The sequence below is a fragment of the Panthera onca genome, chromosome A2 (genome assembly GCF_046562875.1).
Source record: "Panthera onca isolate mPanOnc1 chromosome A2, mPanOnc1 haplotype 2, whole genome shotgun sequence".
NCBI lineage: Eukaryota > Metazoa > Chordata > Mammalia > Carnivora > Felidae > Panthera > Panthera onca.
Window position 1 is genome coordinate 133875382 of NC_138340.1, and position 15724 is coordinate 133891105.

The following is a 15724-nucleotide window of genomic DNA, read 5'->3' on the forward strand; positions in this document are numbered from 1 at the left end:
AGAAGCTTTTAATACAACGTGTAGCTATATGACTGATTTTTTGTTCTGCTTGTAGAATCAAGTTATTCCTTTATAGTCATAATGCTTTTTGCAGATAGACATGATGCTAAATTTTGGAATTTTGTATAAAATATACCCTCACCAGAAATAGCTTAGCTATTTGATGCCAGGATGTAAAAGGAATAGACAAATTAATGCCAAGGTCCTTTAAAGCCCTATGATTCTCTGACCTATTTGGTTTTCCCTTCTAGTTCACCTGTTAGGAAAGCTTTGAAAACTTTAAACAGATAATTAGACAACTACAGAAAGAACTCTAAAGCTACCCAACCATTCCTCTTATTCTACAATGGTACATCATAATGAAGAGTATCAATGTTCTAGGTGACAAAGGTCATATATATATAAGATAGGTAATAATCATACCATTATGTGTTAATAGCACACCATATCCCATCCTACTGTATTTGAACTTTCCATGAAAACAATAGCCTGTGGTGAAACAGCTTGTCATGGATACTAATGAAAAATTGCCTGAGACATCCTGATGGGATTCCTCCTGCATTCATTCTGCCCTTAAGGTCTGGGAATTCAGTGAACACAAAAGTAAGATTTTCCTGTCTCTTATATTTTGGCAAGATTGTATACAAATTCTGAATACTTCAAGTGGGAAAAGTAACATGTGCAGAATGGTTTTTAGAATACAATCATACATCGATTAATCATTTTAGAGTGCTGAATGGCCAGAGGACAGGTTGGTAGAGGGGACAGCCATTTGTTTTCGACACCAAAGTTATTTCAAACTTATGAACAAACAGATGTTCCTCTTTGTTTCTCGTTTTGTATAGCACCTTCCCTGTGGGAGCTGGGCAAAGTCCTACATAACAGAAATAGGCAAAATGCCTCCCTATGTAACCTTAATGTCCTCTAAAAATAATAGTGCATTATCATCACTGGAGCTGCCTCTTTCCAAAGACTATATATAGTAGGTTTTTAAAACGTAAGTGGGGGGAATGACTAAGAAATACAAAGAACCTTTGTAAGATAATAAAATAAGATTTGAATAATTATTATTCCAATTTGATTCTTCAACTTTGGGTCAATTTCTAGTGCTTTAATTAGCAAAATCAAAATAACAAAAAAAGGCAATTTCCTGTACTCTCTTAGGTGTTTTTTTTTTCATTTGCAGCCTGTAGCAATAATTATATTTTCCAAATGCAAAACACCTCATTTAAAATGGAAGCTTCCCAGAAGTTGGCCAACTCTTATGTCTTGAAGTAGCAGAAACAAGTAAACCTTTTTTTCTGACATCTTCCCCTGTTAAAACTCCTTTTGGCACACGCACTGAATGTGAATCAGCCACCGTGTAAATAAATTTCTGTGTCAATACTTCTTTTTCTCCAACACTTTTTATTGTAAAATAGTTTGCCTGCTGGAGTAAAAGAAAAAAAAAGGTTTACAAGTCAAACTAGTAGCAAACTTCTAATTTATACCCTGCATGGATAGTCTTTAAGCCACAGTTGACTATGTGTGTGTGTGTGTGTGTGTGTGTGTACACACACACACACACACACACACGTATGTATGTATGTATGTATGTATGTAAGTATGTATTAGCTGGAAACAATTCATCAAGTTAGTTACCCCCTTTCCTTTCAAATCCACTTGTATTACTAAAAGGTTGAGTAAAGACCTCTGGGGAACAAGGGCAATTTTTGACATGGGTCTCAACAGATTAAACTATGCAGGGACAATATAGAATACATTGGAGCAATAACATTATCACATCATAGGCTGATTGAGAGGCATTTCCTTGCATTTCTGTCCTTTTACCATAAGCCAATAGTAGCCACAGGCATTTGACTGGAGAGCCTGGAGGATTGACAGGCCTGGCAGTCATTACACGCTGGATTGAATACTAGATTACTCCAAAGTGGCTGAGGGTCAGGGATCAGTGTGTTCCCTTTTGGCACTAAATGACTTTAATATCCTTACTGTATTAGTCAATTACTTTAAAGCTGCTGCTCTCTGAGCTCTCTCTGCCCCCCTGCAGTTTACTATGGACATTTGAATTGCTCCCATACTTAACCCCCACATCTGCTTTTAGCTGTCAAAAGAACAGTGCTATCAGTGGAGCTATTGACAATATGAAAAGAACTGAGATACTTGCTGGAAGTGTCAAGAGGCTCTTTCTTTTGGCTGCTTAGTTTAAAAAAATAAAAAACTAAATAACTCAGTTATAAAGGTGGTCCTCAGAGAAAAGGAATTCAGCATCTTTTAACCCACTGGCATGTAAAGTGGCCAATAGGAAGAAAATGGTGGAGTTAACTTTTTTTTTTTACCACTTACTTCCATCAACTATGCATCATCTACGTGAGTTTTTATTAACTTTTGTGAACACACACTTTGAATACAACTGTGAAAGAGTGAGCACCTGAGTGAGGGCCAATATCAAAGTCTTTATTTCATTTCACAACGGTTCCAGTGATAGTGGAGAATTATACTGCACTTCTCAATTTATTGGTGCAACACAGTGAAGAATTTTATATCACAGCCACTGAACTTTAAAAGGTCTGGTGTGGCTTGGTGTTAAACCAACATGTCTAGATTAAATATGGACTAAGCTGATTTGAAATTTAAAACTACTTGAAAGTCATGCCTTCAGTGTTTCAGAAAAAGTGATATGATTCCCACACGGGAGCACATCTGTTGAGCTGGCCCTGACTTTATGTGTGTACATGTATACAGTCTGCTTACATGTGAGTATCTGTGAGTGCTTGTAAGTCACAGTGCTGTGTAATAATAAAGGAAATTGCTGAAAGATTCTTAAGAGCTATTTCATATAGAAATTAAAAGATGAGACAGAAACTTAAAGATTAACACATTGCCATTAGCTTACACCGAAAATATGGGAAAACCACTGATTTCCTACTTACAGAGCCTCCTTTCAGGAAGATCTAATGATTTGATCAAAAAGTATTCATTAACTGGGGCAGCTGGTGGCTCAGTCAATTAAGCATCTGACTCTTGATTTTGGATCAGGTTATGATCTCTGGGTTCCTGAGATCTAGCCCCCCCCCCTGTAGAGCTTAAGATCCTCTCTCCCTCCCCTCCTCATCTCTTTCTCTGCCCCTCCCTACCACCTATCCCCCCAACCCAGCACTAGCATACCTGAGAGCTCTAGCTCTCTCTCAAAATAAGTAAACAAACAACAACAACAAAAAAGAATACTCCTTAACTGTTCTGCTAAGTTTCCACTATTGATTTTAATTTTTGTGTATACTAAATTATATACAGATATAAGCAATTCTTCACAACATAAAATTTAAGCTAAAGCTTTATTTTCCTAAATTAGTGATTGAATTAACAAACACAATGGAAACTTTTTTTCACTTGTATCCAAACATTTGAACCTCTGAGGCTATGATTTCAGTGACCATCCATCTCTCTTCCCTAGAAAAGATTCTAATCAGGCATGAAAATGTATCACAAAACACTAGGTCAGGAGAAACACAACAGAGCCAACCCAAGACAAAATTGATAAAGAAATCAAAGTTTAGACTTCAAAGTCATTAGAAACAACAGTTTTGTCATCAGTAGCATTTTTAAGACAGTATAAAGGAGAAATAGCATGAAATTACAAGATTTGGGAACTGATCCACATTATTTGCTAAACATAAAACTTTTAATTGTTGAAAATGGTACCATCCTGACCCTAAAGATTTAAAATATGCCTTTAACTTCCAAAAAATACATGTTTCCAAATCTTATAATTTCAAGCCATTTTCCCCTCAACTAAAATATAATTTTTATTAGTCTAGCTTTTATGAGCATAGATCTTGTAAATAAACAGGGAATAAGCTACATATACTTGAGTTGTTAAAAGCTGATTATGACTCGTATCATAGGAAAGCAGAGAGAAGACAATAATATGTATTTCTTTTCAATGGACATCTACTAAAAATATAAAGATTTGCCTTGGGAAATGATTTTGCTCATTTAAAATTTAGTCAGCAAAGGACCTTTACAAACTTAATACCTCTTGGCAATCATGGGTCATTAGCACTTTCCATTCATTTATATTTTGTTGTGTTTTGGGAATTGAGTATTCTGGGGAAGAAAGGTAGCCTGACAAGAAAGCGATTGAGTCAGCCCCCTTGATAGTTGGGATGACAGAAGGTGAAGAACTGTAGCTGCAGCTGACAACTTCTTTAATATGAATCACTTATAAATATTTACAATTCATAATTCAACAATAACTCTATGGGTAGCACATAAACAGAAGTATGTGATGGTTTGTTTGGAATCCTTATCATTACTGTTTTGAAAGGAGCATGTTTCTATTAGGAATTGTTTTTAACCAATTCATTTGGAAAAGTCTATTCTTTCACTGTTTCTAATAGATAACTTCCTCTTGCAGCTTACCTATCACATTTTATCTTTGTAAGAAACATAGTTTGCATTACCAAAGATTACCTTCCTCTCCAATCTGTCATGATGTTTAGGTGGATGCACTTAAATTATACTTCCACTAGAATATATTATAAATTAAGTAATTTTTTGGCAATACCATACCCTAGCTATCTTTTAAAGATAAGAATGATCAAAAAATAATAAAATAAAATAAAAATAATAAATAATAAAGATAAGAATGATCATCACTGCAAAATATACAAAGTAAAATTCTGTGGACTGTCTTCTGAAATACAAAAATCTACAATAATCTGTTGGTGTTGTATCTAATTTTCATTTTCAGAGATTTCATTATTGCTTCCCTGATGTAACCAGGAGGATTTAAATAACCAATGGGGGTGGATACTCCTTTCTTTCTGACCTGGTGAGTAATGAGGTAGACAACCCCCTAACCCATTATGCTTTCAGTTGTGGAGTGGGAGTGCAGTTAACTTTCATAGCATAGAAAAAAGTACATATCATTTATGACAAGGAAATATAAAGCATGTAGAATTATAATCTATGCATTTTAACATCTTTACTCAGCAATTACATAGCAAATTAACTAACAACCAGGATCTTTAAGAGTTTCCTCTCTATTATAGCACAAAATATGAATATTTTATATTCACATGTGTAGTACATCATTCAATACTTCTTGATTTTAGAAAGAACACTGTAATTTCTGAAACAGAACACATCACCAGAAGGTACATTGGTTTTAAAAATAGACTTCCTTAAAGTAGTGAGAAAAGTTTACTTTACAAGTCAGATAAATACGGGTGAGAAAGCTTTTTAACAATGTGATCTTTTCCTTAACAATTATTTCTGAATCCTTCCTGCTTTTTTTATGAAAAGGAATATGCACGCAAGTATGTGCACACGTGTGCATGTTTAGTAATTCTGGCATAAAGAAATTGAGAGTTACTTGGGGAAGTATCGTTAGAATTATTTGAAACATCAATTTCCCTTTGAATTTGTATCATACAACAATAATAAAAAAATGCAGAATTTGCTTGTCATGTATCACACTTCAGTATGTAAACAATTTACTGAGTAGCTTTGCATGAGAGTAGGGCTCAATAATTTTCAGTCTGAAAATGACATACACAAATAAAGGAACTAAAGCATGGAAAGTAACATATTTTGGTCTTATGACTAATGGTAACCTGGTGCTATTGAATTACTGAACTGTGTCTGAGAACTAATGAGAAAATTTTCCCAGGGGAATCTTTATCCAGTGCACTTGGAGAGCACCTCAGGGACCTATTCTGAGTCTGTCACCTTCCCCGTCTCATTGACACTCCACTTCTTTACCACCATTACACTGTGCAACCATTTCACTTCACACCTCACGATTAGAATATTAAAAGGAGAGAATACTATACGACTTGTTCCAGATAGCAGAGTTGTTTTTGACACTTAGAATAGAAATTGTCACCAGAATATCACAAAGACATGAGAGTCTCCAACTGAGTAGAACATTCTAAAGCTTAAAGCTATTTTATTTTACAGCTAATGAAAACTTTTCAAGAAATCTCTTAATGGCACATAATTCATTTACTCAGAGTTATTTAAGGGCTGCATAATTTTAACCACAAAGAATAATTGTACTTTTACAGTTACAAAAAAATGATTCTGCCATAGAATTCAGCTTGGACCATTATTCTATTGATCTTTTGTTGGTTATTGTTCATTTGACCTTATTGTATACTTGGATAGAAGGTATGTGCCTAGACAGAGGGTGGCATTCTTGTATTGGGCAGTGGTTAAGATTAGCACTGTTACCCACAGACGTCTTACTGTAGTAAACAAGTAGTAGTGAACAAAGACAGTGTTATTACTTCTAGAACTAAGAGTGATATACTTAATGGGACACTCCTACTTTCTGACACAAAGGAACAAAGAAGGGGGAAAGATAAGACCATTTAAGAATCTCTTCCCCTGGGGTGCCTGGGTGGCTCAGTCGTTAGGCATCTGACTTCAGCTCAAGTCATGATCCCATGTTCTGTGAGTTTGAGTCCTTTATTGGGTTCTGTGCTGATAGCTTGGAGCTTAGAGCCTGCTTCAGATTCTGTGTCTCCCTCTCTCTCTCTGCCCTTCCCCTGCTCACGTTCTGTGTCTCATTATTAAAAATAAACATAGGGGCGCCTGGGTGGCGCAGTCAGTTAAGCGTCCGACTTCGGCCAGGTCACGATCTCACGGTCCGTGAGTTCGAGCCCCGCGTCAGGCTCTGGGCTGATGGCTCAGAGCCTGGAGCCTGTTTCCGATTCTGTGTCTCCCTCTCTCTCTGTCCCTCCCCCGTTCATGCTCTGTCTCTCTCTGTCCCAAAAAATAAAATAAACGTTGAAAAAAAAAAATTTAAAAAAAAAAAAATAAACATAAAGAAATTTTTTTAATAAAATAAAATAAAAAAAGACTGTATTCCACTATTACAATGCTATATATTTATATTTGTTTTTGTAACAAATTATTATTTAGGGAATTCTCTTCTGAAAGATAAGAGCTACTTTTTTTTTTTTTTAATCAGAAGCAAAATCCCTTCCACCAAAAAGATAAAAATAGTGCTGATATGTTATTTTTGCCTTTCAAAAAACATGATGACTGCCTCTGTGGCTGCCTTTACTATATTCCTGTAGCAGAGTAAGCATTTTATTTCTATTGCTGAGGTCTGGCTACTAAATTAAGAGCACTGCACAATCACACAAAAGACCCTCCCATGTATACTTTGGGTTGGAATTTCTGAGTTCTGCCAATGACCTTAGCAGTTATATGTATATTTTGCAAAATATAATTTGCATAATAAATAATATTCTCTTATTTACATTTTTTTTCATGTTTATTTGTTTTGAGAGAGAGAGGGAAAGACAGAGAGTATGTGTGCCCATGCAAGTGAGCAGGGGAGGGGCAGAGAGACATGGAGAGAGAGAATCCCAAGCAGGCTCCTCACTGTCAGCTCAGAGCCTGAAGTGGGGTTTGATCTCATAAACTGTGAGATCATGACCTGAGCCAAAATCAAGAGTGAGACACTTAACCAACTGAGCCATGCAGGTACCCCAATAAAATCCTCTTATCAATATTACTGCTACATTTGCCAATTAGCCAATTTGTACTCTTTTTAACAAGTGGTCAAATTCATATATCTACAACATGGTCAAATGTAGAAAAATATTAGAGACAAGATTCTACAGAATGATAAACGTCCTTCCATTCTCCTTCAATAACAAAGCCTCTTTTTTCTATAGCTTAATCTTATTTCATTATTGGAACTCAATTGGGCTAGAAAAGAATGTAGTCCTGGTCTGGTCACTCAGGTTTACACTATGAATGTGCATGCTAGAATTTGGCATTTTTAAAATTTTCATTCCTGAATTGGCCTGATATATTGTTATTTCCATTTCAGAACCTTATTGCAAAACACCAAGTGGATAAATGTAAATTCTGAAGTTCCCTGGTTTTCTCCAGGACACACCCAGAAAGATTCATCACTCTGACAAAAGTTTAAATGCTTATAATCCATTTGTAATGGAGCATTTGGGATGGAATTAATATGGAGAACTACCCATTTTGAGGGAAGACTTATGGAAAAATTATCAGTTCAATATGGTAAGTCCAGGGAAAAAGAAAGGAATGAATTGGACTCAGCATCCTGGTGTCATTTGTTTCCAGTGTTCACTGAGCATCATTTTGCTACCTCTGATCCACTCTACATCATAAGAGGTGATCTTACCCCTTTGTCTCATGGATTTTTTTCCATTGCAAAAAAAAGGCATACAAAAGCTAAATTTGGGCTCTTTTCCTCTGCTATGAATCTAAAAACATTGTTCTTTTGATATATAATGTAGGTCTGTTACCATGTCTATTAATTTAATGTGATAGAAGCAAAAGAAAAGGACCAGAAAGCTCTAATTTCTGGCTTAATATTTGTATTTAAGTACTCAAGGATTAAAGTGATATTTGGCAAGTTGACTTTAGAATGCTTTTCCACATAGTATCTTGAGCTTAAGTAGATGAAACCTGGTGACTCTTGAGTGGTAATGATTCAAAATATAATTCACATGAGGGAATTAAACACACACTTATAATAAGCCTACATGAGCAGTCCATTACAAGGGTTTCCTTCATTTTCTATGCCAGAGTCACAAACTAACTTCAAACTTTGTCCCAGAGATGAAATCAAAAGTCCACCTCACATACATGAAAAAGACATCTCTACAGATTTAAACCAAGACCCGATTATTCAGGAGCAGCTTATTTGGCTCATGGCTAAGTCAAAGTTTGCTACTTCTGGGCATGTTTGACTATAGGGAACTCGCCCTCATTTTCATCCCTTAGCCTGTTCTGAAGTATGTGAAAAACACACAACTTCATTTTTACTCATGTGGTTTTGAATGGGCTCTTATTTGACTCATCTTCTTTAGAAGTGGGGAAAAAAAAAAGTAAGAAAGCTTTTACATGTGCAGGGATTTGGGGATTTAGTCTCTTTCTTCTCTTTTCCATTTCTTCTTCCCCTTGACAGAATTTTTGGTCTTCAGGCATTTGTAAGGTCTCTGCTTCATTCTTTCAAACCAATCCCTGATATATGGGTGGGGAAATGGGGGATACAAGAAATAGGAAATGTATTCCTATTCACAGGACAACTTAGAACCTTGGGGATTGCAGGTCACTACCCCCACACAGAACACTTCAGCTGGAAGTGTCTCAACACAGCTTAGGCCAACAGAACAGAAGCATTCCAGGGAACGAGTCCTTTTGGATGCCAGTCACTGAGGTGCACAGCCCTATCCTGGCACATCGCTCTACCTTGCATACACTCTTAAAACCTACTTTTTTTTTTCTTTTTAACTTATTGCACCTGAACCACCTCCAGTCCATTTGCTATATACGTTTTTAATTTGCAAATGAGACCTTTTTTTGGGAAAACAACAAATAGAGACGTACTTATCTGACTCAAGATCCAGATCATGTCAGAGGAACCACTCTCTTAAAAAGGACCAGAGAGTAAGGGAAATCCAGTGCTACGGCACTTGCTAGTGAAATTAGGAATGACTGTGAAACGGTTTCTTCAAAGGATAAAATGTATGTGCCAGTAGAAAAGGTGTGTGAAAACTCTGAAACTATTTTTGACTCGTGATTGAATTCATGCAAAAAGAGCCAATTTGAACTTCATTTATCAATCAGTTTGATTCATAGTTAAAATAACATTATAAAATAGAGGGTCATGTTTTTCATTGCTCAAGTTTTCTACATTAGTACATTTGGTATTTTATTTTCAGTGTCAAAGAACTGAGCTGACAGTTTGAATCAGAGTCAATTTATTTCAGCAAATATTATAAATTGATACCTGGTTTATATTTCTGTTGTTTTGATAATCCATGGCTGAACTGATTTCCCCACACTATACTCCTATAACTTTAAAGTGTCATTTGAGAACAGAGGGATTTTATTTTCTCATGATCTTATGCAGTTGAAGAAAAAAATTCTTTGAGGTGTTTTTGGAGAGATTTCTTTTTGGCTATGTCTATACAGTGTCCAAATAAACAGTGAAAAGTTGAAAAGTTCAGTCAATTCTCTGCGTTATTGGCTTTTTAGACACCAAATAAGAGTTAAACTCAAAACAATATACTAATGTTTTCAATTAAAGTGACCTGTCAGTTTAGTCCAATTAGTCAAAACCTATGTGCACATTATTAAAGTCTTTGCTACTCAAAGACGGTAGAAAATTTACACATAGGTAGAGCCTCTGAAGTTAAATATAAGTTCAGTACTACATAGGTCTCGGTCTAGTTTTCTCTCTTTGATTTTCTTAGGCATTTTCTCCATAAAATCCAGATACAAAATATAAAAATGCAAAGTAACTGGAATTTTTTCTCTACTAGTTTTCCACGGACGTCTAGATTTGGGACTCTTTTCTCTATGCAAATCACCAATATCTAGGAGTTACTTGCTAAGAAATGTAGATCAATGAGGGACAATCTCTGCTTTCAAGGAGCTTTGCATTAGTGGGGGGAGATTGCCTCCAACTGACTTAAGAACAAATACCATGTTAAAGAAAAGTAATTCAAAAAGAGGCATAAGCAACATTTTGAGAAATGTACAAGGACAATGAGGAAAGAGTTTATGGAAGAATAAGCACCAGTGCCCAGCTTTAAGGGATGAGATTTAAAATTTAGGGGAAGGGCATTTAGAATAGGAACAAGATAAGTAAAATATTAACTTACATGAGCAAGTGAATTTCTGTCCTAGTGCAGACTGTGTGGAGGGACACAGTAGTATTTCAGAGCCTTCAAGGGGACAATGCATAAAATGATTATATCTGAAGTTATTTACCATAGGCTCTAAAACAAGAGTTTAAAGCTATTAATGTGTGACTAGCTAATTTTATTTCACTCTTAGGAATAACAAAGTATTTGCATGCTGTAAATCACTTGCTGGCAAGTCAAACTTAACCTGACTTACATTATAATGAAAACACATTTAAGAAATTTCTTAAAATTTTCAAGAACAATTTTTAAAGAATTTTTTTTAATTAAGAAATTCCTATATTCATTTTTTAAAGTTTATTTATATATTTTGAGAGATAGAGCATGCAAGTGGGGGAAGGCAGAGAGAGACAGAGAGAGAGAGAGAGAGAGAGAGAGAATCCCAAGCCGGCTCCATGCTGTCAGCACAGAGCTCAGTGCAGGACTCAAACTCACAAACTGTGAGATCATGAGCTGAGCCAAAATCAAGAGTTGGATGCTTAATCAACAGAGCCACCCATGCACCCCCAAAATAAGAAATTCCCAGCTACATAAAGATATATGTGCTAAAAAACTAAGGGGTTTTTTATATCCCACCAAATATAGGTATAGATGGATTACCCATTATTATTTTTTTTTTTATAATAAGGATCAGAAAATGGATTTCCCATGACTAAGATTTTAGGGAGACATCATTAAGGGTTCTCAGCTACTATTACCAAAGTGTTTTCCAATTCTGTGGCTCTGTTGGTGTTCTGGGACCATTCTGCTGGACACACTGAAACCATGCTTCAGCAAACAAAGGCACAGTGCTTCCTGGATTCAGTCTACCTTCTGGGATGCAGGAAAGAATGAAGGCAACTGATTTAAATCTTGGAACATTAGCTAGTTGTGAAGTCTTTGTTGATATGATTCTGGGCACATAGTCATAGATGGAAATGAAACAGAATCCCTCTCAAAAAATCCACCAAAGCATTTCTTTCATCTGTGTGTGTTGCTTATTGAGGAGAAGTTTCCAACCACAAGGATCATACTACATATTCTCTCTGCCAAACTATTTTGAGTAAGTAGCATCCAGCTCATGGGACTCAATGCTAAATTAATACTGAAGTTTCTCAAATTCATCATAATTGTTTCAAGTCGGCATTCTTTGGAATCCTCAATGAATCAGAGGTCTTTAGTGATGGGGTTCCAAAATACACTGTAGAAATATCACTTTCTCCCAAGAGAGACAGTGCAAGCCTTCAATCTGCTCTGGTGATCCAGTTATACGGTAAGACTGGAAGATACTGCTATACCAGGGATTCGAGGTTGAAAATACCCTCTGGAAAATACTAGAAGTTTGTATGAGCTATCACTTTTCCATTTTTATTTTTGTTTATTTTGCAAATGTAATTTTTGGTAAGAACTTAATGGAAAGCTTAATGGAAAGTTATATTCATATATAACAAATTCAAATTTGACTTTTTGAAATTCCTTTTCTTAAAAGATATTTGACCATATGCCATAAAGTGCTTCCTACTAACTCTTTTCCACATGCTCCCATCTCTAAATATGGTACTTGCCCCCCTATTCTTTGCTTAATTCACATTTTTTTCAATCCTTTCTCATATCAACATTGTCATACTCATAAACATAGAAGTTGTAACAACTGTGTTTTGCTGTCCCAGTGCAGACAATGACTGCATAAGGTCCTTTAATTCCTTTTCAAATGGGTCCTTTTAACTCCTTTCCTACTAAGATATTCTTTTGGGAATTTACCTGGACTTGAATTGTAAAACTTCATGTACCACCTTGGAAAAGCTTTCATCTGAAACTTTTCATTATTTTCATAAGCTTAAGAAGCTGTAAATTATATAATTTCTAGCATATTTTAAATATCACAGTTTGAGTTTAAACCAATTTAAATTTAAATAAATGATGTTAACAGCACATTAAGAGAAGCACATCAGGAATGGTGGGAAAAGGACTTCTGAAAAATCTACTCCTCCAAAGAAGCAATGAGAACACTGGCAAAAACAACCAAAGTCAACTTTTTCAGAACCTTAGAAATTTAATAACCCAAGGAGCATTTATTAAGACAAACTGCTGAATCTCAGAAGAGTAAGCTTTGTGTCATTTTAGTTTTCCCTATTTCCATCCTCCTCTCCCCAGGTCCACAGCACTCTTTAAAACCAGCAGCCTCATAACTATGGTGGCTATAAAAATTAGCAACCTAGTAGCCACTGGAAGAAACAGATGGGTTTGGAGATCCTCAAAAGTCCCATTCCCAGAAAAATATCACAATTTGAAGAGTCCCTGAAAGAGTTCTTTACGTTTATGTGATCTGAATCAGAACTTGCTCTGTGTGAACAGCCACATTCCTAGAGCAATTTTTAAAAGTGATTAGTGGCAATTATTTAACATTAAAGTAGCCTGAGGTGAAGTACTAGTCAGTGCTAATAAGAGGCTGAATAAAAATCTTAAAATGAAGGGGTGCCTGGCTGGCTCAGTCAGTAGAGAGCCTGCTGTCAGCACAGAGTCTGATGCAGGGCTCAAACCTGAGCAGAAGTCAAATGCTGAACCGAATGACCTACCCAGGCACCCCTAAAAAAAATCCTAAAAGGAAAACCTAAAGAATGATATTTACATCTGTAAACTTCTGATATATTCCTGAGAATCTAGAATGCCAAGCACTGTGCAGAGCTGTGCATATCTCAAGGAAAAACTGAGAATGTCCTAATTGTTCATCTCTAGCTGACCTTGAGTCTCCTCACAAGTAGGAACAGAAGGCTAAGGCAGAGACGTAGACTGCCTGCTGGAGCACTAAAGCATGCCTTCAAACACAGGGAACCACTTTGCAAAGGGAGGGAGATTAATTAAAGACAAGTAAAGTAATTTCTGTCCCCTCATTAACTGACCACTCAGCTTATTCAGCACAGATTTCAGTGCCTGCATAAAACAAAAAGACAGACTACATGAACTTAGTCCAGTGAAGTCACTTAACAATGACAACAACACAGAAGGGTGCCAAGCAAATTCATGAGTAAAGAATAGTCTTTAACAACTGGTGCTGAGCAACTGGATATCCACATGCAAAAGAATGAAAATGTACCCCTAAATCACAAAATATACAAAAGCAATTCAACTTCCACCTAAATGGAAGCACTAAAACTCTACAATTCTTAGAAGAAAACTTAGGAGTAAATCTTTATGACCATGGGTTTGGCAATGTCTCCTTAGATATATACCAAAAGCACAAGTGACAAAAATAATAGCTTTCTTGAAAATTAAGCCTTCTGTACTTCATAAGAGACTGTCAAGAAAACAAAAACACAACCCACAGAATGGAAGAATATATTTGCAGACTGCATATCTAATAAAGGACTTGTATCCAGAACACAGAAGAATTCTTACAAGTCAACAATAACAAGACAAATAGCCCAATTTAAAAATGGGCACAGGATTTAAATAGACATTTTTCTAAAGAAAATACACAAATGGCCAATAAGTACATGAAAACATACTCTCAGTATCATTAGTCATTAGGAAAATGAAAATCAAAACCATAATGAAATTTTTAAACCTACTAGAATAACTAAAATTAAGAAGAGAGACATTAATAAATTTTGTCAAAAATGTGAAGAAATTGATACTCTCCTACATTGCTAGTGGGACTGTCAAAGATACAACTTCTTTAAAAAACACTTCAAAATATGAAACATACAATTACTGTATAACTCAGCAATTTCAGTGCTAGATATACATCCAAGAGAACTGAAAACAAATGTCTACACAAAAACTGGAACATGAATGTGCATAGTAGCATTATTAATAACAGTGCATAAAATATAAACAACAAATCTCCATCAACTGATTAACACATAAAATGTGGAAATCCATAAAATGGAATATTATTTGGCCATAAATAGGAATGAAGCTCAGATCCATGCTACAACATGGGTGAACCTTGAAAAAAATTATGCTAAATGAAAGCCAATCACAAAGACCATAAATGGATAATTCCATTTAAATGAAATTTCCAGAATAGGTAAATATGAAAAGGACAGAAAATACACTAGTGGCTCTAAGGGGGGGGGGGGGGGGGACGGAGAATAATGCTAATGGTATAATTTTTTCTCTTTCGGGTGATAAAAATGTTCTACAGTTAGATAGTGGTTATGGTTGCATAACTTGTGAATATCCTAAAAACTAAATTGTATAAAAGGAGAGATTTTATGATATGTAAATCCTGTCTCAACACAGTTGTTACTTAAAAAAGTAAATTAACAGACTTTATTTATAATCAGAAATCAGGCATTCAATCAACTCGTTTTGAGGGTGGAAGGGATGCTGTATTATCAATTTAGTGTTCACTGATTAAAAGTAAGGTTACATAATTTTATGTGTTTATTAGACATTTGCATTTATTTCAACTATATGTTTAGTCATTTGATTTTTTAATATTTATTATACTTAATGTATAATAATTTAATAACATCAGTCAGTGATCAAATAAATTGAAAATAATTTCCCAATTTAAGGCTTAATTTTTTGTTTATATAAAAGTTCTATACAAAACTTGTATATATACAAATTTATATACAAGTTCTATACAAAACTTTAAGATTCTATACACCCAAATCCATTTATTTCTCTTTTATGATTTATTTAATTTTTATAAATACTTTGCTATTGTGAAATCACAAATATTTGCTTATTTTTTCTTGCTTTTTTTCAGATTCGTATTGTATTTAATTCTTTAATCAATCTGGATTATATTTTAAAGTATGATATGTTACTGGGAATGTAATTATGGCTAAACAATAACTGTCCCAGCACAATTTAGAAAATATTTCATCACCTTGCACTGATTTAAGACACAATTTTTATCATATACACTACTTTTTTTTATTGACACTTACGTTTGGTGATAAGTTTTCTCTTCATTTGGTGGTATTTCCCTATTAATTACTATTAACTTTATCATGTAATTAACATTTAAAATCCAAGTACATTAAATAAGCTATATTTTTAAAGAATTATCTTGGCTA

At 35.0% G+C, this 15724-nt stretch overlaps 1 long non-coding RNA gene across 1 annotated transcript; it reads left to right on the forward strand.

Annotated features, from left to right (window-relative positions):
* The first annotated feature begins 469 nt into the window (after positions 1 to 469).
* On the forward strand, positions 470 to 8405 carry LOC132674934 (uncharacterized). The gene is made up of 3 exons (XR_009608646.1): positions 470 to 603; positions 4754 to 4834; positions 7853 to 8405. It is a non-coding gene; the product is annotated as an uncharacterized LOC132674934 (long non-coding RNA).
* The last annotated feature ends 7319 nt before the right edge of the window (positions 8406 to 15724 follow it).